We start from the raw sequence: 24469 nt of genomic DNA, 5'->3' as shown, positions 1-24469 counted from the left end.
TTTAAAAAAGGCTTTTCAGGGAGACTGTATGGTGGTGGCAAACAATTATCATTTTGTTAAATCTTGCAACATTGGAGATAAAATAACATTTTTACATTTTCCAGAGAGGAAAAGTGTACAAAAGTTGAAGAATCCAAAGGATATCTGAGTCAACAACAGCCAACACTAGAAGGGAGAAGAAATAGGAAAAAAAAGTCTTCCAACTTGTAAATTAAAATCATTTGCAAACTAGAATTCTTATCCAGTAAACAAGAACTCAAGTGTGAGAGTAGAATAGATACATTTTTATAGATGCAAAGTTTTAAAAGTAAACGGAACTCCCATTACCCCTCTCTCAGAAAGCTACTGAAGTGTTTAAAAAAAATCATTTACAGAGTTTATAAAATGTAGGATGGCTAAGTCAAAGATTCTAAGAAAAGCAAGTAGTTTTTTAAAGAGTCAATTATTAACTCCAGGAAAATGCAAAATACATAACAAAAGAGAGTGTACCCATGGTATGCCACTTAGAACAGCAGTCAGTAATATTTTAAAAGTCAGAAAAATCAAAACACTGAATATGTATTTATTCAAATTTGCAATATAGCTATTTTGGGAGTATGGGCTGAGGGAGGTAGTGGCTGAAGGGTGCTGTGATAATAACTAAAATGCTGAATCAAGAGATAGCACAATGCTAATATTAGTTAGAAATACCAAGAAAAACACACTGGATATAGTTAAAAGACATTAAAGTAGTTTGCTGTGAATTGAAAAGTAAGGCAGAGTGGTGGCCATGGCTTGATGGGTTCATCTTATTATTTTTGTAAGCTTTTGGCATTTGTCTTTTTATACTATGTGAATGCAACAATTAGGTAAAAATATTTTAAGTTAATAATAGCAAAATATTGACCAAATATCAAAAATAATACATACAATTCTAGGTTGATAACAAAAACAGATTGAAATCACACCTCACTGAAATGTCATATTTGCTCTCCTGTTCCTTCCTATTAAAATACAAATGAAATCAAAGAAAAAGAAGCGATGGAGTGATGACCACCCAGGCAGAAAAGGGTCCATAATTTGTGACTCTTTGAGATGAAGTTTCACCACTTAAAAACAGAAGGAGCTAAATTTTAAAATGTCTACTGGCCAACTCCTAGACTATAGAACCACAGAAAGAAAGAACATGAGTTAACAAGTGCAGGCGTGTTTGGTGGTAATCCCAATGTTATAGTCAGTCTCTATGAGGTGGAGTCCATCTTTTGTTTACACATCTCAGTATGTCTTTGCCAGACAAATATCCAGCATTCTACGCCAAGATGTAGTCATTGGAAGAACAATAGGAAGAATACATACACTGTAAGGATTACCAGAGACTACATTGTTAATATTTTTGCTTCAGGGCAAAAGAAAAATTCTTAAAATCCCAGAGTACTTAAAAATGTTTTCACCCTCACACAAACAGAAAAATTAACAGTGAATTTTCTACCTCAGTCTATCAAAATCACAGAATATTGTCACCTGAAATGTTGACTAGCATATGGTATATCTTCTTGTATTTCAGCCTACTATCTAAAAGGAGGATGCCAAAAACGGCTATAGGCAAAGAATGAATTGTTGCAAAAAAGGAGGAGACAAATAAAAATAATAATGAAGGGCATAAGTGCAGACTCTATTTATTTTGGATAGAAAAACACTGACAAGAATCAACAACAAACATATAAGCTTGAATATATCAAAGGACTCCATAATGTATAAGAAGGATTACTCTTCAGATGCACAGAAAATGAATCCTGAGAAAAAGATTCACTATAGTTTTTCCTTTACAATGGATCTGTTTATGTTCTTATGTATCCAAGCAACAAACCTTTATTACGGTGCTATCATGTGCTAGGCATGGTTTTTAGAGATAAAGATATAGCAGTGACCAAAACAGAAGTCCATGACGGAAAATGCTTCCAAGTTATAAATGGACGATAACCAAGATACATAAGGAAAGTATATGGTATGAAAGATGGTGATAAATACTAAGGAGATTATAGAAAGAAGAATGTTAAATGTGGGAGAGGAAGAGTTTTGGGATTCTAAATAGGGTGTCAGGCAAGACCCCACCTGGTAAGTGACTTTTAAGAAACTACCAGTCTTGCAGGTGTCTTGGGGGTCAAACTTTCCAGGTGGAGAAAACACTAAGTGCAAAGCTTTAAGAAAGGATGTGTTGCTTGTCTGTCTGAGGAACAGCATGGAGACCAGGTGGCAAATCAAGGTGAAGAGAGAGAAGGATCAGAGAGCTGTCAGGGAGGCAGATCCCACGGGCCTTACGAGACCTGATAAGTACTTGGGCTCTACTTTCAGTGTCATGAGGATCTTTGAGGAAGCTGGAGCTCAGATTTATGTTTTAACAGGAATCTTCCAGCAAAGGCATAGAGACTTATTTCACTGAGGCAGAAGCAATGACGAAGTGAGTGTTGATCCTATTACAATATCTTAGATGATATTACCTTAAAATGTTTTTCAATGTTTTTATTTATTTTGGGGGGAGAGAGAGAGAGACAGAGGATGAGCAGGGGATAGGCAGAGAGAAAGGGAAACACAGAATCTGAAGCAGGTTCCAGGCTCCGAGCTGTCAGCACAGAGCCCGACATGGGGCTCAAACCCATGAACTGCGAACCCATGACCTGAGCCAAAGTCAGACACTTAACTGACTGAGCCACCCAGGGCCCCTCACATGATATTACCTTGAGCCAAAGTCGTAGCAGTGAGGTGGTAAACGGTCAATTTCTGAATATATTTTTAGGATTGAGCTGTGAAAAGTTTGTTGCTGGATGGAATGTGAGGTAATGAGAGAAATGGAGAATTAATGAATATGGCCTCAGTAACTGGAAGAATGGAGTTGCCATTAATTCAGGCGTACAGGATTTTGGCAGGAGTTGGTTTGAGGAAATATCAGTACCTAAAATTTAGGCATTTTAAGGTCAAAGTGCCTATTAGATAAAAACCCACATGAAGGTGCCAATAGGTAATTAAAAATACAAATTTGGATTTCAGGGGAGGGGACTGGGCTGGCTCCAGAGTAAACAAAAATACTAGAATACAAGAGTTCTGTGAAACCAGACAAAAAAATTATACAGACAATTTTATGGCTAATTGCACACTAAAATAATACAAGTTGCAAGAAAAATAATTGATTACAATATGCAGCAAATCTAATTTTTAAAAATGGGCAAAGATTGTTTGGGTGACTCAGTCGGTTAAGCGTCCAACCTTGCCTCAGGTCACGATCTCGCGGTTCATGAGTTTAAGCCCCACGTCGGGCTCTGTGCTGACAGCTCAGAGCCTGGAGCCTGTTTGATTCTATGTCTCCCTCTCTTTTCCCTTCACCCACTCGAGCTCTGTCTCTTTCTCTCTTTCTCTCTCTCTCTGTCTATCAAAAATTTAAAAAAAATAAATAAAAAATAAATAAAAATGAGTAAGATTTTTGAACAGATACATCACACACACACACACACACACACACACACACACACACAAAACTATACATAAAAGACCAAACATGAGAATATACATAATAACATTAGTTATCAAAGAAAACAAAACTTCAGTGTTATAGCAATCACCACCCATGAAAATAGCTAAAATTTAAAAAATAACAATACCAAGCATGGGAAGAATGTGGAAAACTGAAATAATATACTGATGATGCAAGTGAAAAATGATACAGCACACACAAGCATTCCAGAAAAGTGCATGGTGTTATACAATAGATTGTGTACATAATGGACAAGCCATTTCATTTTTGAGTGTACACCCAACTGAATTGAGTACATATGTTAAAAATAAATAAATAATACATATGTAAAAACAAATAACACAAAAATTATTATGGCAGCATTGTTTGTAACAGTCTTGAAAAATCCAAAGGTCCGCTTACAATAAAATGCATAAATAATTTTTGTGATATTTATACAATGGAATACCACATAGCAGTGGAACTCTCCCAGCTATTGTTACTTATAATAAGTAATACTGATAAATGTCACAAATATACTTCTGAATGAAATAACCCTAATACAAAATAATATATAATATATGATCCATTCACATAAAGTCCAAAACAAGAAAAGAAAAATTGACAGATGGCATTAGACTCATTAGCATACTCACCTTTAATGAAAAGGAAGTGGCAGCAATTAAGAGTGGCTATGGAGGGGCGCCTGGGTGGCGCAGTCGGTTAAGCGTCCGACCTCAGCCAGGTCACGATCTCGCGGTCCGTGAGTTCGAGCCCCGCGTCGGGCTCTGGGCTGATGGCTCAGAGCCTGGAGCCTGTTTCCGATTCTGTGTCTCCCTCTCTCTCTGTCCCTCCCCCGTTCATGCTCTGTCTCTCTCTGTCCCAAAAATAAATAAACGTTGAAAAAAAAAATTTAAAAAAAAAAATAAAAAAAAAGAGTGGCTATGGAAATAGGGCTGATAATGTTCAAATTTTTAAGCCACAGTCATTGTCAAATGAGTATGTTTATGTTGTGATAATTCATTGAACTTTACCCTCATGTTTGTACGTTTTTCTCTATCTGTAGTAAACTTGTATAAAAATGTCTATGTCAAAACATATTAGGGATACTTGAGAAGAAACCAAAGTAGCTATAGCAAATGTGACGTGAGATTAGACTTTTTGAACATTTCTTAAACAGCTGACTAATCCCACCTAAAGAGAAAAATCAGAGAAATAGAGAACAGGTAAATAGATGTATATTGCAGTCAGTCAAACAGATGGAAAGGTCTAAGTTTGGTTAAAAAAAGAAAGAAAGAGAATAAAAGAAAGACATGTGCTGTAATGAAAGAAGGTCTAGCTTATCTTAACAGAATTGCAGAGGGAGAAAATAGAGAGTGGAGGAGAAAAAAAATCAAAGAGATAATAGCTGAGAGTTCTCGAGAATGGATGGAAAGACAATCCTCAGTCAGCAGAACAAATATCAAGCATGATAAACAAACAAAAAAATCCTTGTGCTTAGATATCACAAAGTGCAGAATGCCAGAAACAGAGACGGTCTTAAAAGCATCCAAAAAAAAAAAAAAAAAAAAAGACAAATTATCCACAGAGTGGGACATCAGAGTGACAGTAACAACAAAAGTCAGAAAAGAGTTGAATATTATCTTCAAAAAAAGAGAGAAAATAGCCAGTTGATGAGAATTCTATATCAAATGAAAACTGTCTTTCAAGAATGTGTTTAAGGAAAAATATAGCTGAACAATGAAAGGGACAGGCAGGCAGCACCCTAATCCATGATCAATCTTAGTACTTGTGTTGTTATAACAGATAGTATGTGTCTGCTGAAATGGAGAATCATAAATTACAAAGTGATGTATTCTGACTTGAATTTATCAAGCCTTTAATATCTACCAATGTATAGGAAATAAAGGAGAGCAAGGAATAAACTACATATTACCCCAGGAGGCAGTCAGAAAGACAAAACTAGCATAGCATCTTCAACAAGTCAGTAGCATGAAAAATGTAACTGTTTTAAATGAAGACTCTTAAAGTACACAACAACTAGATGAACTGAACGATCCTGGGTTTGTTCTTATTTGGACAAACCTGCCATAAAAGGTAGGTTTAGGACAACTTAAAATATTTGAATGTGAAATGGTTACTGGTTGATATCATGGAATTATTTTTACTTTTTCTTTTAAATGTAAAAGTATCATTTGGCTATGTAGAAAAATATACTCATTTTAAAGCATGTATTCATAATTTAAAAATAATTACTTTAAAATTTGAAATAAAGCATTTATTTTCAAGAAAATAATAAGAGAATTTATGATCAAGAAAATATTCACAGGAATATATAAATGATGTACTTTAGTAAAAGTGGTTTGGGTGAGCAAGACTTCTGTGAGCATATCTACAAACCTCAGCTGCATATCCCACTCTCTGATCCTCCTCATGCAAGTACAGTGATTAATCTGGAGGTTAGGTGACAGACAATAATTTATATTACTTGAAAGGATGAGGCATCACCTTTACCATATGGGGGGATGGGAGCAAACATTTGGGATTTGATTTATGTTCCTTATTTTTATATCTAGGTCAATGGGAATCAAAAATCCACCGACTGTCTGTTCTGCAGACCCAAACATTAGGTGGGCTAGTCACAGATCTGTACTTACAGTAGGATATCAACAAGGCCATTTTTGTGTCTTGACTAAGCTATATTACCCAACCAAGCTTATCAAGTAATAAAGTTAATAATTTGTTTCTCCATATTTGGACACGTTAATTGTATTTCTAAGTTATTTCATTTCTCAGTTGCAGAGCAGTGGTAATTTTTTTCCCTGATAACACAAAACCATAAACATCCGATCCACTTTGCATAAAAACATGGGATATAAAGAATAAAATTTGGGAAACCAAATAACGCAGTGATACTCAACTTTGGACACGGCTGAACTGAGTTGCTGTTTTTAAATAGGCAACTAAGTGTTCACTTCTAGAGAGCTCCAGTGTCGATTTCATGCTGTAAGCAAACATGTGATCCTAAGCAAAATCTGGGGCCTAGGGAAGGTGCAGGATGTCCCAGAGTTAGAGACATGGAGACACAGGCATTCTTTGTATCCTGAAGGAAAGAAAGGTCTGAGAAATATACAGAATTGGTGGTCTAAAATAACACACACCAAGATGTATTACAGGGGAACAGGGCAAGGTAATGGCAGATTGAATCCAAGTCCAGGTTAGAAAAGAGTCTGATGGGAGATATTGCCTGAGTAAGATTGTCCATTTAAGGGGTACCTGTGTGGTTCAGTTGGTTAAGCGTTCGACTCCAGCTCAGGTCATGATCTCCCTGTCTGTGAGTTTGAGCCCCGTGTCGGGCTATGTACTGACAGCTCAGAGCCTGGACCCTGCTTCAGATTCTGTGTGTGTCTCTCTCTCTGCCCCTCCCCTGCTCCCGCTCTGTCTCTCTCTCAAAAAACAAACATTAAAAAAAAAAGGTTGTCCATTTAAGCAGGTAAAGGTGGACATTGAACCATGGATGTTTTTTGTAGACCCGGTACTTCTTGATGTTGTATTTCAAGCTCTAGAAGACTCTTCCAGACAAAATGTGGACGATTATGTTAGGAAATCAAATATTTGGTCCAGAAGACAAGGCAAAGGTTAAGAAGGCACTTAAATTCAGCAAAAATACTAGTTCTCTAAGTGGATAACAGAAAAACCAATTTAATAACTGCATTCACGTCTTAGCAATGCAACTGAGAGCCTTCTGAAACAACTTTCAAGACAGCAGAGTTAAATAACACGCTAGAGGCACCACTCATTTCAGCAGGGAAAATGCATACAGTGCATTGCAACCCAGGGTAGAGCAGAGCACATGGAAAAAGGGGTCAGTGCTCACCAGGCACCCCAGGCCCCAACCTTTGGATGCATCATACCAGCTCTGCATAGGACGACTACTTAGCTGAAACACAAAGGGAATGAGGGAGAAAACAGGAGGAAATTTAGCAAGTATAGGAAGTTCTTTAACAAGGTCAGCAGAGCTTCTGTCATAGGCCTCAAAATGCCTGCTTATAAGAGAGTTAAAGCTATGTTACCAGTCAATAGCCCATCCCTATGCAACCTGAGGGTACCAGAAATGTGGGCCACAGGAAGTAGCTGTGAAGGGGTTTTGAGCACTAGAAGGGAAACAAAGGATCTTCATATTAGACGAGGGCTGACATCACTGTGAGTTTCTTAAAGGAGCAATGAAGCCTTTCTATGCCCCATTTCTTAACCATCGTTCTCTTTTGGAGGAGGAAATGTGGATGCGTGCCCCTGCTCCCCACTTTTTGTAAACGTATGTTGTGAGAAGTAAACTTGGCTGAGTGATTTCTCCAGGTCCGTTTAAGTTTTATAATTGTAGAGTCTATACAAGCAAAATTAACTGACTGGTATCTTAATTATACACAACTTCAGTAGGTACTTGAGGTCTTTCCAAAACCTTGGTATTTGATTCCTTTTACTCCCTTTCTCCATCCTATTTCAGTCTGTTATTCTGAATCATCACACAGACCATATAATCACCAGTAACTGCAGCTCTTTTTTGTTCCCAATTTCATTAAATCTCTTTTTTGACTGTCACTTTCTCCCTCCAACAGCCAGCTTAATTGAAGTGGTAGGTCCTCATACTTTCTCCTTTGCCTAAACCTTCTACTCTGTTACCAATTCTTTTGATTAATTGTACTTCTTTGTCAAAACCATAAACCTGGTAAAATTTACATCTATCCCTAATGTAAATGTAATGTGAAGTGGATGAGATTTATAATTACAGCAGGGCAACCAGTGAAAATTAAGTCCGTGTCTGGAAGAACAAGCAGTAAGGTCACTCTAAGTATAAAAAAAATAATAATGATATACACAAAATCCAGAGTGTTATTAGTCTCATGAAGTTACAAAAAGAACAAAAACTAAAGATAAAGATAGACAAATTTAAGATACCTCCTCATCAAAATAACCAATAATATAGTTGAAATGCAAATTCTAGAGTGGAAGAATATGATTGCAACATTTTGAACCAAGAGTTTGGGTTTTTTCTAGCCAAAATATGTGAAGAACTCCTTCAGATTAACTAGAAAAAAACCAGACATTTCAAATTCAAATATGCAATAACCTTGAAAGTAATTCACAAAAGAAATGAATATACTATGGAAAATAAACATGAAATTTTGTTTAACCTCATTAGAAAAACCAGGGACACTGTAATTAAGCCTACAATGAAATGCCTCTCCCACGCATAAGAAGAGCTAACAAAATAAAAATCAGACAATATTGGTAAAGATGTGGAACATGAGATCTCTCACACACTTAATGGAGGAAGCATATACTAGTATAACCACTTTATAAGATAGTTTGCTTTTACCTACTAAATTATATCTTCAAGTTAGCAAGGGTCATATATCCTATGATCTAACAATTCTGCTACATTAACACCAAACAAAAATGAACACATATGTATAGCAAGAAACTAAAATATCTGAAGTATATTATTTTTTAATATTATTTACTTAATTTTGACAGAGAGAGAGCATGTGCATAGAAGGGGCAGAGAGAGAGAGAATCCCAAGCAGCCTCTGCACTGTCAGTGCATAGCCCAATGAGGGGCTTGAACTGACAAACCATTAAATCATGACCAGAGTGGAAATCAAGAGTTGGGTGGTTAGGGACACCTGGGTAGCTCAGTTAAGTGTCCGACTTCGGGTCAGGTCATGTTCTCATGGTTTGTGGGTTCGAACACCACATCAGGCTCTGTGCTGACAGTTCAGATCCTGGAGCCTGCTTCGGATTCTGTGTCTCCCACTCTCTCTCTGCTCCACACCTGCTCACACTCTGTCTCTCTCTTTCTCAAAAATAATTAAACATTTAAAAAATTTTTAAAAGAAGAGTTGGTCGCTTAACTGACTGAACCACCCAGGTGCCGGGATTTAGGTATATTATTCATAATAACGGCAAACCAGCTTAACTAACCATTAACAGTATAACAACCAAAGTATGCTATATTTGAAAATCTATGAAATCCAACTATATGCAATAACATAAATTAATCTAGGTATAATACTGTACAGAACAAGACAGAAGAGGAGAACATATTGTCATGATTCCATTGGCTAATGGGAGAAATATACCATAGCATTTGTTACATGACAAAAAAAAAAAAAGAAAAGAAAAAAAGGAATTGGTTGACAAAAACTTCTGGATTATAGAAAGGGAGAGAAGAGAGCTACAGAAAGAAAGGAAGAGTTGGTGATTACAAAGAGCTTTCTAACAGGTTTAGGATGCTAACAATATTCTATGTTTTGATGTAGATGGTGGTTACAGCAGGGTTCCCCTCATAGCTTTTGGTAATTCATTCAGTTATGCACGCTTATGGACCTATGTCATAAGGCAAAATTTAAAAAGTTTTTACAAGTTCATATTACTTTATAGAGGTATGTCTTACACACTAATCAGTTTCCAATATAACATCTAAATGAAACTCTATAAAGAATGTACCAAGTTTTAATAAGGCTACTTTAATCTAGGAAAAGGAAGTCAAATTGCTACAATGTGGAGCACAACATCTTTTAAGATTTTCTCTTACATCAAAGAAGGAGGTGCACTGCAGTCTTACTTGTTTATTTTTACCGTTGTTTCCTGCAGTTTGTTTGTTTGTTTTTGGTGACATATCAAAAAAATCATTGCCAAGACCAACGTAAGGGAGGTTTTGCTCTAAGTTCTTTTCTAGGACTTTCATGGTTTTAAGTCTTACATTTAAGTATTTAATTAAGTTAATTTTGTATACAGTATTAAAAGTCTGAAAAATCAAAAAGTTTGCTGTTTTAGAATTATAGAAGGAAGGCATAGAGGAAGAGGGAAGAAACATTCATAGGTCTACTGCGTGATGTTCTAAACATCCCCATCCTTTTTTAAATTTCATCAAAATATTTATATAAAGCAGGTCTCTTCCATGTAGTCTCTGACAAGCAATAACATAATGTGATTGGGGATTACTGGATGGTGAAAAGTATCAACTCTCAAACGACTGGGAAAATTTAAGATCAATTCTCCAGTTCCAGCTACAAGTGAAGAGAAAGCAAGTAGGAAGGTAGCTAACACAGAGCCAACAAGCATTCACAGTTTCTCAAGAATTGTGTTCACTAAGTTATAAGAATCTGTAGATAGTAGGAGTGTTTATTTGTGCCGTTTCAAATACTAGTTCTTATTTCAGTCATATATTATATTATAGTTCTGGTAATTACTCTGTCATGGCTTTTTGACTCAGAAGCAGTAGTAAATATGACTTTAAAATAAAGATATTTTCTCTTTCTCATTGCCAAGTAGTACTCCATTGTATATATAAACTACATCATTTTTATCTATTTATGGGATGAGCACTGGGTGTTGTGTGGAAGCCAATTTGACAATAAATTATATAAAAAATAAATAAATAAATAAATATTACAATAAAAAATATGATATCTAAAACATAAATAAATAAAATAAAGATATTTTCATGTTTAAAAAAAGTAAAAGACTGGACCTCAGTATTTATTTTTATCAAAAAGTAATAGGCATTAAGCCTCAGGAAAATGTGTAGTCAAGATGAAAATAGTATAGGTTGTAAACACTTCTGAAAATTTTTCTGTTATGTCTTCTTTTAATTGGAAACACTGATATTCACAGTACCAAGTTATGTTGAAAACTCCTTAGTAGTTCTGCATATTATACACTGTCCTAATTTCCAAATGCCAAAAACGAATGCACGAAACTATTTAGACTTATGTAACAGAAATGAAACCAGGCCTAGAAATAAGAGTTGTACTCCAGTTAGCACGAATATTTAATATGGGACCTCTTGATTGTGGTTTCACTTGAACCTTTTGTATCTTGAGTATCCTTTTAAGCCTAGAGTTCATAGCAAGAGCGTTAAGTATATTAGCTACCATGAGTTAAAGATATTGTTTTTTGTTTTGTTCTTATTTTTAAGCCAAAATATGATACTGATGATATACAGTAAGATTCTCTTTATGCAGCAAGTTACTGAACATTTTATTTTCATTGTAACTCCAAGCTTTTGCCACAACCCCTTCTTTCTGAAAAGGCTCTCTAATTGGGAAGGGGTGTTCTAGATGTCATGTCCACTCACTTTAACTGGACAGTCCCTATAGTCTGCCAATGTTGATGACAATTAGTGCCAGTCTTCACACTTGTAAAGGGCGCAGGATTTCTACTAAGGAATTAGGTAACAGTTTGTGCAATGTGAAATGCCAGACTGTAGTCAGGCATCTTGCCTAATGATTTTCACATAGTTGTATCCGTTCTACTGACAATATATGTAGGTTGTTTTATATCAAAGGATGAAGTCAACTTAACATTACAAAAATAAACAATCTATATCCAAACAGCTGAAGTGTCACTAAAGTCAAATATAAACAAACAATAAAGCAACAGTTAAGCACAGCTCCTTCACCCAAAACCCTTCTTTTAATCATTGTTTAACTACTTCAGTTCAAATTTTTATTTTCTCACTGGAGTTTGACTGGACCAGCCCTCAACAAAACAATCTTTTTTGATAACTGTAAGGTGACCCCTTTTCAATTCCAAATTTTTGTCGAACTATGATGTTGAACAGACTTGGGGGTCCTTTCACAATTGAAACTATTTTAACTCAACCAACTTGTAATTAGATGTTTTTCAAAAATCTTTCAAAATGAACCTGCATTTTTTTTCTTGTTTTGATCATGAAGATTTGCTCCTAAGAACTAGGATCAACATGTCTTTAACAGAACCTCATACTATCCATTTACACTTGCAAAAGCAGAAAACAAGAAAGAGAAAATACATATATTTGCAAAGTCTACTTATAACTGAGACAGCATCAAAAATACTTAATTTCTGAAACTAATACTATTTTTAAAATTTATTTATTTATTTTGAGAAAGAGAAAGAGACCAAGCAGGGGAGGGGCAGAGAGAGAGGGAGAGAGACAAATTCCAAGCAGGCTCCGCACTGCCAGCGCAGAGCTTAATGTGGGGCTGGAACTCATGAACCAAGGACCATGACCTGAGCCGAAGCCAAGAGTCTGATGCTTAAACAACTGAGCCACCCAGGCGCCCCTCTCTGAAACTATTTTATTAAGGAAATATCTACACAGTATATAGATGTCTATAATATTAAGTAACATTTTAAGTCTTAGAAAATATTACAAGATTTAGTCACCAGTATGGAAATCAGAATAAAAAGTCATATTATAGCTCAAATATCTTCCCCATCAATGCTGTATCTGTATTTTATTGACCTGATTGGTAAGATTAACACAACCAGACAGATTACAACAAAAGAAGATACTCGGCCTCTAGATTTGTTAATTGAAAAGAGAACATATACTGTCATTTAGCAGTGAAATGTATATATCAATTTGAAACAAGACTTAAGGAAGAAATATGAAAATTTTAAAAATGATTAAAAATTCATGTGACTAGGGGCATCTGGGTGGCATCCAACTTCTGCTCAGAATGGTTCATGAGTTCGAGCCCCATATGGGGCTCTCTGTTGACAGCACAGAGCCTGCTTCAGATCCTCGGTCCCCCCTCTCTCTCTGCCCCTCCTCTGCTCAGGCTCTCTCTCTGAAAAATAAACATTTTAAGAAAAAAATTCACGTGACTCTTAGAAAACGGATAGCATACTTAGAAAAATGAGTGCCCTTCTCTAATGCTAAACGCTATATACACACAAGTCCTGAGTGTTTAGTCCTTCAGATGTGTTGATTTACCTTCCTCTTTGCACTCATATGGCACCTCATCATCATCTTTACACTAAGACTGATCCTCACCTCAGAGTTTGATGTTTAGCAATTAAACGGACATGAAACAGGTAAAGCAGTTAAAATCTTATACTTTCAGCTGTGGCAAAATGTCCTTCTATCAAATGGGTATACCAGGATGTTCTTATGAAAGAAAGCATCAAGTAACCACTTGCAAATCTTAGAACATGTCCCCAACTATCCACTGGTCAAAGTGTCTATAATTTTCATTAGTTTGTCTGTTGTCCTTCCGTTAGCCTCTCACTTTTGTATTGTGAACTCACAGGTTAGCGTCTAGCTGAAAGAGGAAACTATAAAGATTAAGATGTAATACATGATTACCAAAAACATCTTTTTAAGTCAGACATTGTTGGATAGAAACACTTATTCCTGTCTCAAATATCTCTTCTTTTTCACATCCCATTACCAATTTATTACAATTTATACAACTAGAAAACAAACAAGGACAAAGAACCTGAACTAAAACGCTATATAAAAATGTCTTCTCTTTACAGCTTACAATTCTAGAACAAGCATTATTAACAACAACTCCTCATGGTCTACCTGGTGGTTAGTCCAGAATCAATTTAAATAGCCTGGTTTTGGAACTAAAGCATTGTAGTTGCAATAAGATTACCATACACATCTTTGAGAATTCTACACATAATAATAATGTTTGTGATTTAAAAAAAACACTAATTGGGGCGCGCCTGGGTGGCTCAGTCGGTTGAGCATCCAACTTCAGCTCAGGTCATGATCTCACAGTCTGTGAGTTTGAGCCCCGCATCGGGCTCTGTGCTGACAGCTCAGAGCCTGGAGCCTGCTTGGATTCTGTGTCTCCCTCTCTCTCTGACCTTCCCCCGTTCACGCTCGTCTCTCTCGTCTCAGAAATAAATTAAAATCATTTAAAAAAAATTTTAATAAAAAAACATAATTGTACACAGCAGTAGAGAGGACTCTGCAAACAGCATATTCCAATGAAAGTCTGAATTTGTACTAGACATATTCAACTTTTTGCTATCACTAAAAAATATAGACATATATCATCTTAGGACATCTTAGGTCATCATATTTTTTAAACATAAACAAAATATTCTAAAGATCAAATAAAAATCATATTCATAATCCTGTACAAAATTGAAAAGAAGAAATATTTTTGAATTATGTTGTTAGTATTCACATTGTATGCAACTAGAAACTGTACTTCCAAATTTAAGCAAAAAGAGATATTATAAAAGCTGGGATATATACATAGTAGATATTAAATGGTAGATATAGATATAAAATATTAGATATACATCTTATATACATATCTAATACATTTTAGATATAAAAATTTAAAATAAATAATATCCACGAGGACCAAAGAACTGCGCTTAGTAACACATACTCAGAAAGAGTAGAAAAAATATCCACCAGTGGACAGGGTCAGGTTACCAGGATGAATGAAGATTAACATTCAGTAAATTAGTTGGGGACGGCTTTAGGATTAACATTTATGTGAAGATTAAGGAACAGTGTTTAAAAAGAAGACAAGTTGGGTAGGGACACGTCACACACAACCTTAGCCAATTCCAGCACGGAGCTATGAAGCCTGACATCCTTACCTGCATGGTAAATTATTATATTCAGGGTGCCCCTGGAAAGGGCCATGATGTTGGGGAGGGGCTTTCTTCAACAGACAGATGGAATTCTGGAGAGGCTCCTGTGAGATGTCACCTGAAAGTCAGGGGTTTCATGGTGACTCTGCATAGAGAATACTATACCATCCATGTTCTAGTGAAATACCCTGCCATGCTGTCCAGCAGCTGGCCCTATAACAGTAGGGACCCAATGCTTAAAACTACACCACTGTTTCCTCAGAAGTTCCTAATGTTTCGGCCACAAGGCTTAAAGGGTCACCAGTGACTCCATATACTCCATACCCCTTCACATTTTCCCCTTCCACCTCCAAGTTGCTCACAAAAGAGTCCACCCCATTTAAAATTAAATTATATGCATGTCTCATTGTGCTTGCTGGATTTTCAGAAAAATACAGTGGGAAAAAAATCAATCTAGGATGACACACAATAAGTACCATATTGAGTGAGTACACATTTGGCCTTTGACTATTCAAATGTTATGTTTACTTTCATTTAGCTGTTCACGTAATAGCTATAACAATCTGATTCACCTAGCATAATGCAACTATTCTTCATACAAATAAAAATTCAATCATACTCAACTTTCCCCAAAAGAGATGATCTTAATGCTCATTATTATCACATTTCTAGTGATTAGTTCATCTCTCAGGTCAGTCAAATTTTATTATAGTTTCTAGGCATTTTTGACCAAGGGATAAAATCAACTACCTCTGCAGCCGAGAAAGCAAGAAAAGCCTTATTCCAAATTTCTACAAAATGCAAATGTGTGTGTGTATATATATATATATATATATATATATATACTATATATCTAGCAGATGGGCATTCAGCAGTGGCAATTACAAGGTTAGATTGATGAGGGTGGTAATCGGGTAAGTCTATGAAGCCCTGTACCTTTACTCATAATCACTCAGTTTATTGGGCAAGAGTTTTTGTTGAGGGCCACAGGCATATCATCTTACTGAGTTTCAAAGCCTCCTTTGCAAAGATATTTTGCTGAGTAAAAATTCTTTATATTCTATGTCCATGTTAAGAAGGGAGGGATCCATATACCTTTTTTTTTCCTCTCTAAATTTCCTTATTACACATCCTCCAGGCTTTTTCTTTCCAAGTCCCTGATGATCCGTCAAAATCATTAGCCACTGCACTGAGTCAGTATATATTCGTACCTTAGACCTTCTTAAAATGTGCCACACTGCCAGATGTTTCCCCACGGGGAAGATTTACTTTCTTTGCTATTGTTGAGCCCTCCCACCCCTTCCCGGTGTGTGCCAGTCATTATAAAACTACAGTATCTACCTTCCTGTTGCTGCTAACATATTAAGCACAGACATCAGTAAACCAAGTTCATTTATACCTCATGAACTTGGTCATGAGGTCATGAGGTTATGAGGTCATAAAGAATTTCCCATAAAATTTAACTATATATGTGAGTTGTGTGAAAGGAGGCAGTGAAATTGACATGTTAGCAGTTTAGCTCTTTGTAGGTTTTCAAATCCAGTCTTGAGACATAATGCCATTAAATCATGACTAACACATTGATTTTTGTGGTTTGGTGGTCCAGAGACCCTCAAGCGATATGGTTGTTGGATAACCTGGGGTCACTTTAGGGTTTCTACATGAGCATAATAGCAAACCAGGAATTGTCTCTAGAGAGAAAAATGGTTAGTTGCTGAACAAAATATTACTTTGTTAAAACCAAAACAACACCAATCACATTAAAAACCCAGATTCTTCTGTGATTACTCTTGCCTCAGTGTGCATATGTCACAATTTGCACCCCAACTAAGTTTCCACAGTGTATCCTCAGGATAAAGTACTATTGCTGCGTGTACTTCAGCCTCGATCAGCTTGAAATTGCTATCGCTCACAACCTACAGTTCACACAGGAAATGTGACAGACCAAGTTTGATATATGGTGTCTCTAAAGCAAAAAGAGAATCTTCAAAACTTTAGCTACTTTCAAGTTGAAGAAGATAGAAGATGCAGAATGTGCTTTGGAGGGTTGCTCAAATAATTAAGACAGCAGGAGCCTGAATTTTCATGTGGCTTATCTCCCTTCCCCAAGCACAATAGTAACTTAACAAGGAATCTAAAGTACCTGTGACTTCCTACCCACCTGGTCATATCTTAAGTAATCAATGCGGAGAAGTAATGGAATGCCCTACAGGAGGTTAAAGTGATCAAAGTCTCTATGAACAAAATTATCATGAATCTAGATAGCTGATAGAAACCTGAACCATTTTGTAAAGGTACGTTGTTAAATCTGTCAATTAAAGAAAAATAAGCAAACGAATAAAGGGACTGCCAGCATATTTTCTTTGAAAGATAGGAGAAAATACAAACACAAAAACAGTTGCCAGACCCGTGACTGTGTGCCAGGCCAAGCCTGGCTTTATTCACCTGGCCAAATTGGATTTGTGTTGCTGTGGTTATTGTTGAGCAGATAAGTAAAGTCTTATTAGGCTTCCCAAGTCATTAAAGGACCCGTAGTCATTAGTCACAGCCACGGATCCCTTTGGTTTTAATTTTGTGACTATTTGTCTACCTCATTCCCTATTATGGTAACCATACTGTTTTGTTTTGGGAGCCAAATCAATGCTCTGAGACTGAGTTTGTCTTTGGCGACAATTTAACACAGGCTCACTGCAGGTATTTCTCAAGCTAATAGTGTTATGTCTCCTAACAAGCCAAAGCAGAAATAACATACTACAAATCAATGATCGATTAATTATACGATCGTACCGGTCAAGGAGATATAAAAGGAATAATGTCTAAATTTAGTAGAGGTGTACTTTTATCCAAGCTGGTAATTAGGAGTGACTGCTTAATCAACTAAGAGCTGATGTCCAGCTGCCAATACAAAAGTAAAAGTTCTCTGTTGCTAGAATATATTGTTAGAGATCATCAATACCAGTACTGACAGACAAGATGACTTTCTTTGAGGGGCCTCTGCACAGCTTCTGTCACTTCCAACTCGTGCACTGTTGGTGGCAATGTAAATTGGTACAGCCACTGTGGGAAACAGCATGGACATTCCTCAAAAAATTAAAAATAAAAATACTTTATGACCCAGTAATTCCACTACTTGGTATTTACCCAAAGTAGATGAAAATGCTAATTCAAAAAAATATATATACCCCTATGTTTATTGCAGGATTATTACAATAGCCAAGATATAGAAGGAACTTAAGCGTCCATCAATAGATGAATGCATAAAGAAGAAGTGGTATATACACATACAATAAAATATTAATCAGCCATTAAAAAAAGAAAATTTTCTATTTGTAACAACATAAATGGACCTAGAGGAGGGTATTATGCTACGTTAAATCATTCAAAAAGCGACGCCTGGGTGGCTCAGTCAGTTGAGCAACTGACTTCAGCTTGGATTACGATCTCACCATTCCCGAGTTCAGCCCCACAGTGGGCTCTGTGCTAACGACTCAGAGCCTGGAGTCTGTTTCAGATTCTGTCTCCCTCTCTGTCTCTGCCCCTCCCCTGCTCATGCTCTGTCTCTCTCTCTCTCTCAAAAATAAACATTAATTTTCTTTTAAAAAATAATAATTCAAACAAAGACCAGATGATTTCATTGTGGAATCTAAAAAACAAAACCAATTAACACACATGCTCACAAACAGAAAGAGTTCTCACAAAGAAAATAAAGTCATGCTTGTCAGAGCGTTGTTGGAGGGATGGGCAAAACAAGTAAAGGGGATTAAGAGGCATAAACTTCCAGTTATAAAATAAATAAGTCAGGGGCTGAAAAGTACAGCATGGGGGCACCTGGGAGGCTCCGTCTGCTCAGGCATGATTTCACAGTTCATTAGATGGAGTCCTATGTCAGACTCTGCACTGAGAGAGCGGAGCCTGTTTGGGATCCTTTCTTTCCCTCTCTCTCTCTCTCTCTGTCCGTCCCCTAGTGAAACTCACTCTCCCTCTCAAAATGAGTAAAAAAAAAATAAACTTTTTAAAAAATAAAGAAAAGTACAACATAGGAATATAGTTGACAATATTGTAATAATTTTGTATGGTGACAGGTGGTAACAATACTTATCGTGATAAGCACTGGGTAATGTATAGAATTTTCAAATCACTATGTTGTACACCTGAAACTAATATAACATTATAGGCCAACTATGCTTCAATGAAATGAATAAAGAGAGAGAGAGAGAGAGAGAGAGAGAGAGAGAGAGACACCTTTATCGTGGCAGGAGCTATTTGCCCCAAGGTCCTTTTTTTATGTATATAACAGAAAAATCATTTCTGATGACATATCCATTCCCAATTGCCATCAGTGATGAATTCCTTTATGTCTTTTCTATTTGAATATACACGTTCTTATATATATTTATACATCTTACTTTCTTGATTATTAGATTGAAACACCTGTAACATACACTATTGATTCAAGTAATTTTTGAGGTAAAACTAAAACCCACTACATAAAAATCTACACATCTATTTACAATGTATTCCAATGTGAGAAATGTTGAAAGATTTTAAAAATAGAGACTAACATAGAATAGGACAATGCTATATATGCATGCTAGCATCTTTTGACATTTTGATATACTTCTTTGCAATATTTTTCTAGGCATGTTTTTATCAATGTAATTGTATTTCTACTGAACTGCTAGTGCTTCTTCAGTCTTATTGTGCATTAGAATGTCTCAGGGGAGCCTGATAATAATGTATATTTGGGGGCCCGGTTAGCAGTGTGCTTGATTCATGGAATCTGGGGAAGGGGTGCATGGTCTGCATTGTTACTGAAAGACACAGGAGATTCTGAAGCAGATAGTCTGTGCTACCTGCTTCAAAAATCACTGGTACATTCTGACAAGGACTCCCTCCTAGACCAAACCTTAATTCAGACTCTTCTGAGCCCTTTTTCTGTAATGCTTTGTTTTTGGTCCTAGTCTTGGCCTGCAAAGCCATTTTCACAAGGAATTCCGGTTAGCCAAGTGATCAAGAATAACCCCCAACCATGACATTTCATTAAGTTTTGTATCTAATCAAGTTCCTCTTTCCTCACCTTGAAACCTAACCAAACTCTTCATATTTTTCCATCTTCTCCCTCACCCTCTTACTGGCCATGAATTCCCAGGTGTCCCTGTTGTATTTGGAATTGAGTTAGATCTCTCCTGGCTGTTGCAATAGTCTATTGATCCCTATTGCAATAATTTTAAGTAAAGTCTTCCTCGCTGTTTTTTAACAAGTATCTGGTGGCAAATTTCTTTTACAATATGATATAAAATGTTTATCATGTTTAATTTGCTGCATCATCTTATCCCTACTTGGTTTGTCTCTACAGAAATAAAGTGACTTGACTGTTGTTCTTTAGTCAAGGGTGGAACAGGACTAAAGAGTTGAGGATCCCTACAGAGTCATAATGGCTACATTAAAGATTTATTCAAAATATACAGGGATTTCTGCTCCTGACCAGGATAGAGTAACAGAGACTGGAATTATATTCCAATCTGACACAACCAAAACACTGGATGAAATCTATGAACCAACTATTCTGAAGACACTGGACATTGGGCAACAAGATCTGTGATCCCAAAGAGACTGGGAACGAATAAGGTTATTCTTTTTTATTTATTTTTAGTCTTAATTCAAGTATAGTTAACATACTTAATTTCAGGTGTAAAATACAACGTTTCCACAATTCTATACATTGCTCCGTGTTCATCTTAATTAGTGTGCTCTTAATCTCCTTCACCCATTCTACTCATCCCCCCACCCACCTCTCTTATGATAATCATCAGTTTGTTCTGTATAGTTAAGAGTCTATTTTTTGGTTTGTCTCTTTTTTCTTTGTTTGTTTATTTTGTTTTTTAAATTCCACATATGAGTGAAACCATGTGGTATTTGTCTTTCTCTGACTGACATTTCACTTAGCATTATACTCTCCAGCTCCATTCATGTTGCTGCAAATGGCAAGATCTCATTCTGTTTTATGACAATAATATTCTATTATATATATATGGGATTTTTTTCTTTATCCATTCATCCATCAATTGACACTTAGGCTGCTTCCATATCTTGGCTATTATAAATAATGCTGCAATAAACATAGGGGTGCATGTATCTTTTCAAATTAGTGTTTTGATATTCTTTGGGTAAACAGCCCAGTAGTGCAATTACTAGATCATATGGTAATTCTGTTTTAACTTTTTGAAGAACCTCAAATGTTATTTTCCACAGTCACTGCACCAGTTTCCATTACCAACAGCAGGGTACGACGGTTTTTTCTTTCTCATTCTATGTAACACTTATGTTTCTTGTGTTTTTATTTTAACTGTTCTGACAGGTGTGAGGTGATAGCTCATTGTGGTTTTGATTTTCATTTCCCTGATAATGAGTAACGTTGAGTGTCCTTTTCATGTGTCTGTTGGCCATCTATATGTATTCTTTGCAGAAATGTCTGTTTATGTCTTCTGCAATTTTTAATTGGATTATTTGGTTGTTTTAGTGTTGAATTGCATAAGTTCTTTGATATATTTTGGATACTATTTCTTATTCAATATGGCATTTGCAAATATCTCCTTTTGGAGAGCCATTTAGACCAGTAAGATTCGTTCGCTTAAACCAAACACTCTCAGAGAGTCCTCACAAAGTCTTAGTATTTATAGCTTAACTATATCCTTGCCATAGTTTCCTCTCCATATGTTTGCATTGATAAACCCCCCCACCGAGCAGGGCCCTCAACAGCTAGCTACAGAGTTGTTTTTGGTAAGAAAACAGATAAAATGATGACATGTAACACAACTTGCTTCACTCTCAGATCAAAACAACTTAACCTCCATAAAGAACTTTTTTTTGTCTTTGTCATGAAAAAATGACAACTTCACTTAAGTCATAAAAAAGTAAATTTGAAATCAGATCAAACCAATACACAACACATATCAACTAAAAATTCAGATGATAGTTGCCACACTTGAACCTAATACTCTGGGGGCCCATACTTACCCTGAAAGCAGGGATCTCTCCAGGAACAGCATTTCAGGAAGATCATAAAGTAAAGAAGAGTCACTAAGGGAATTTCACTGCATTGTTACCTCCTCTAATGTAGTATCATGCACAATCAAGGAAGTGTCTTTTGTCCTTCTCCTGTGCCATAGACAGGGAATGGATCAACATCAGTAATGATAAATTTACTCTACTACTCCCATTTCCCTAAGCCACTGGATTCTTTTCTCTATAGTATGCCAAAAAATATCTGGGATCTCAATTTCATTCAGCCAAGGACACTGATGAGTTCAAAACTCAGTCAAACAGTCCAATGTTTAGAAACTATCACTTGAGTTCTATTAGGTCAAATCCAAATTCTGGTTCATGCGCTGGTACTGGGTATCTAAACTTTAAAACCTGAGAAAATAATGACAAACTGGGAAAATAACTTGAGGAGAAACTAATTAAATGTGAAGGACAATGAGCCATGGGTTTCTCTGAATCCAACATAGAGAAAAATGTGTTTTTATAGAATAATGGAATGATTAACTGTGCCAAAAGGCAACTGACAAATTCAATAATATGAGAAGAGAACTTGACCACTGTATTAGCAATATCGAGTTTATTGCTGAAATTGACAAGAGCTGTTATCAGGGGAATGTGGGAGATAAAGCCTGATTAAACTGGGAGAGAGAAGAGGAATTGAGAGAAGCAGGAGGCAATAAAAATAAATTTGTAGAGAAGCTTTGTATTATGGAGGAAGGAAAATAACTTCCTTCTGCCATTCTATGTTCCTTGCTGAGAACCTCCTGTAAGAAAGACAAAGTAACAGAAGAAAAGCAAAAATTTTATAATATGATACCTCCTGTATACCTGGGACATTACACCAGGAAAATTGAGTAACTCCTTGAAATTGGCCCAAGCTACCACCTTAAATATCATATCCAGTTAAACACAAAAGATGCTGAAGTTATGGGAAGCCAGTATGAGAGGATATTGAGAAAAGCACAGCATAAAGGGTACGGTTGTTATGCAGATTTAGGTCTTGCTTTCTCCATTGATAGGAGTTTCTAGAGATTAAGTCATCATTTTCTTCCCCTACAGAATGACACCCTTACGAATGAAGATTTCCCTTATAAATATAAATGTCTCTTGCAAACAAGTAACATCTACTCAGTTTTCAAAGCTTTTCCTATGTCTGCTGTTTCTTAAAAATAATCAGCCTAAAATAATCCTTATGCCAGAGAGAAAAATTCTGTTTCTCTCACTTTGTAAAAAATAACAGAGGACATGGTAGAGGCTGGACTAATTGAAGAGAAAACAGGGTAAAAAAGTCTTCATTTTGGGGGTACCCTGGGTGGCTCAGTAGGTTAAACATCTAACTTTGGCTCAGGTCATGATCTCATGGTTCATGGATTCAAGCCCTGCATGCTGACAGTGTGAGTGCTGCTTGGGATTCTCTCTTTCTCCCTCTGTCTCTGCCCCTCTCCAACTTGTGCTTCTCTCTCTCTCTCGGAAAATAAATAAATAAATAAATAAATAAATAAATAAATAAACTTCAAAATTTTTTAAGTTTTCATTTTAAGATACGTGATATTACAGTGTTACTTTTTTGTTTTTGTTTGTTTTGTTTTTCAGAGTAAGTTTTTTGATGGAAATGATACCAGTGATCTGTGGGAATATGTTCCAGATAAACATTGAAACAATTGGAGAGGGATGTTTCTGAGGATATGGGAGGATGGAATAGACAAAGGAATAGTTTAGCCTTAGAAAGAAGGGGAAATTCTCTCATAGGGACTACAGGGAACCAAGGAATAGAGTATATTTCCATGTTTGCTTGTTGAAATGATAAATGTGGTGGGAAAAAATATGTGACATTCTTTTCTCAGTGTTTCTCTTTTCTCATTGAAATAGTAACCAAGAATATCAGCTGAGATGACAAGTGTTGGAAATATGGGAGGGCTTCAACAGTGGAGGTGTGACCTGAGCCCCTTCAGACTCTGGAGGATGAAAAGGTAACAGAAATTTATTTAGAAAGGATACCATTGAGAGACTAACTGAGGTTCTGGGTGAATGAATTTAAAATAACTGGTCATGATGTCTGGTTTTTTGTTTGGTTTGTTTAAACTGTGTGGAGGAGAAGCTGAATAAAGAGAGAATCCATTAATTCAGGTAGATAATTTGTTGTGTTAGTTTCTCCCTCATAAAATATATAAGTTTGTAAAACCAAGGAGTTCATTCTCTTGTTTTTGAGTTGATTTGTTTTGTTTTGTTTTTTAAGTATCCTCACTACCTATAATAGTCGCTGGCTTATAAATTATTCAATAAATATTTGTTGAATAGATAATTAATGGGTCCAAGCATACTAATTTCCATTCTAGTTGGGACTAGCCATATACAAGCCCTCAATTCAGAATTTTCAGGACTTTTCTCTAGAATTAGTTCTTTTTCCTGTTCACTAAATTTCTCCATCTATTATTGCAAGATGTTATGAGGGAAAATGTTCCTTGTGGTAGTATTCATTAAAAATTAGAATTAAGGGCGCCTGGGTGGCGCAGTCGGTTAAGCGTCCGACTTCAGCCAGGTCAC

This window comes from Lynx canadensis, chromosome F2, assembly GCF_007474595.2.
Source record: "Lynx canadensis isolate LIC74 chromosome F2, mLynCan4.pri.v2, whole genome shotgun sequence".
In the NCBI taxonomy this organism is placed as follows: Eukaryota; Metazoa; Chordata; class Mammalia; order Carnivora; family Felidae; genus Lynx; species Lynx canadensis.
This window is presented reverse-complemented; position numbering follows the sequence as displayed.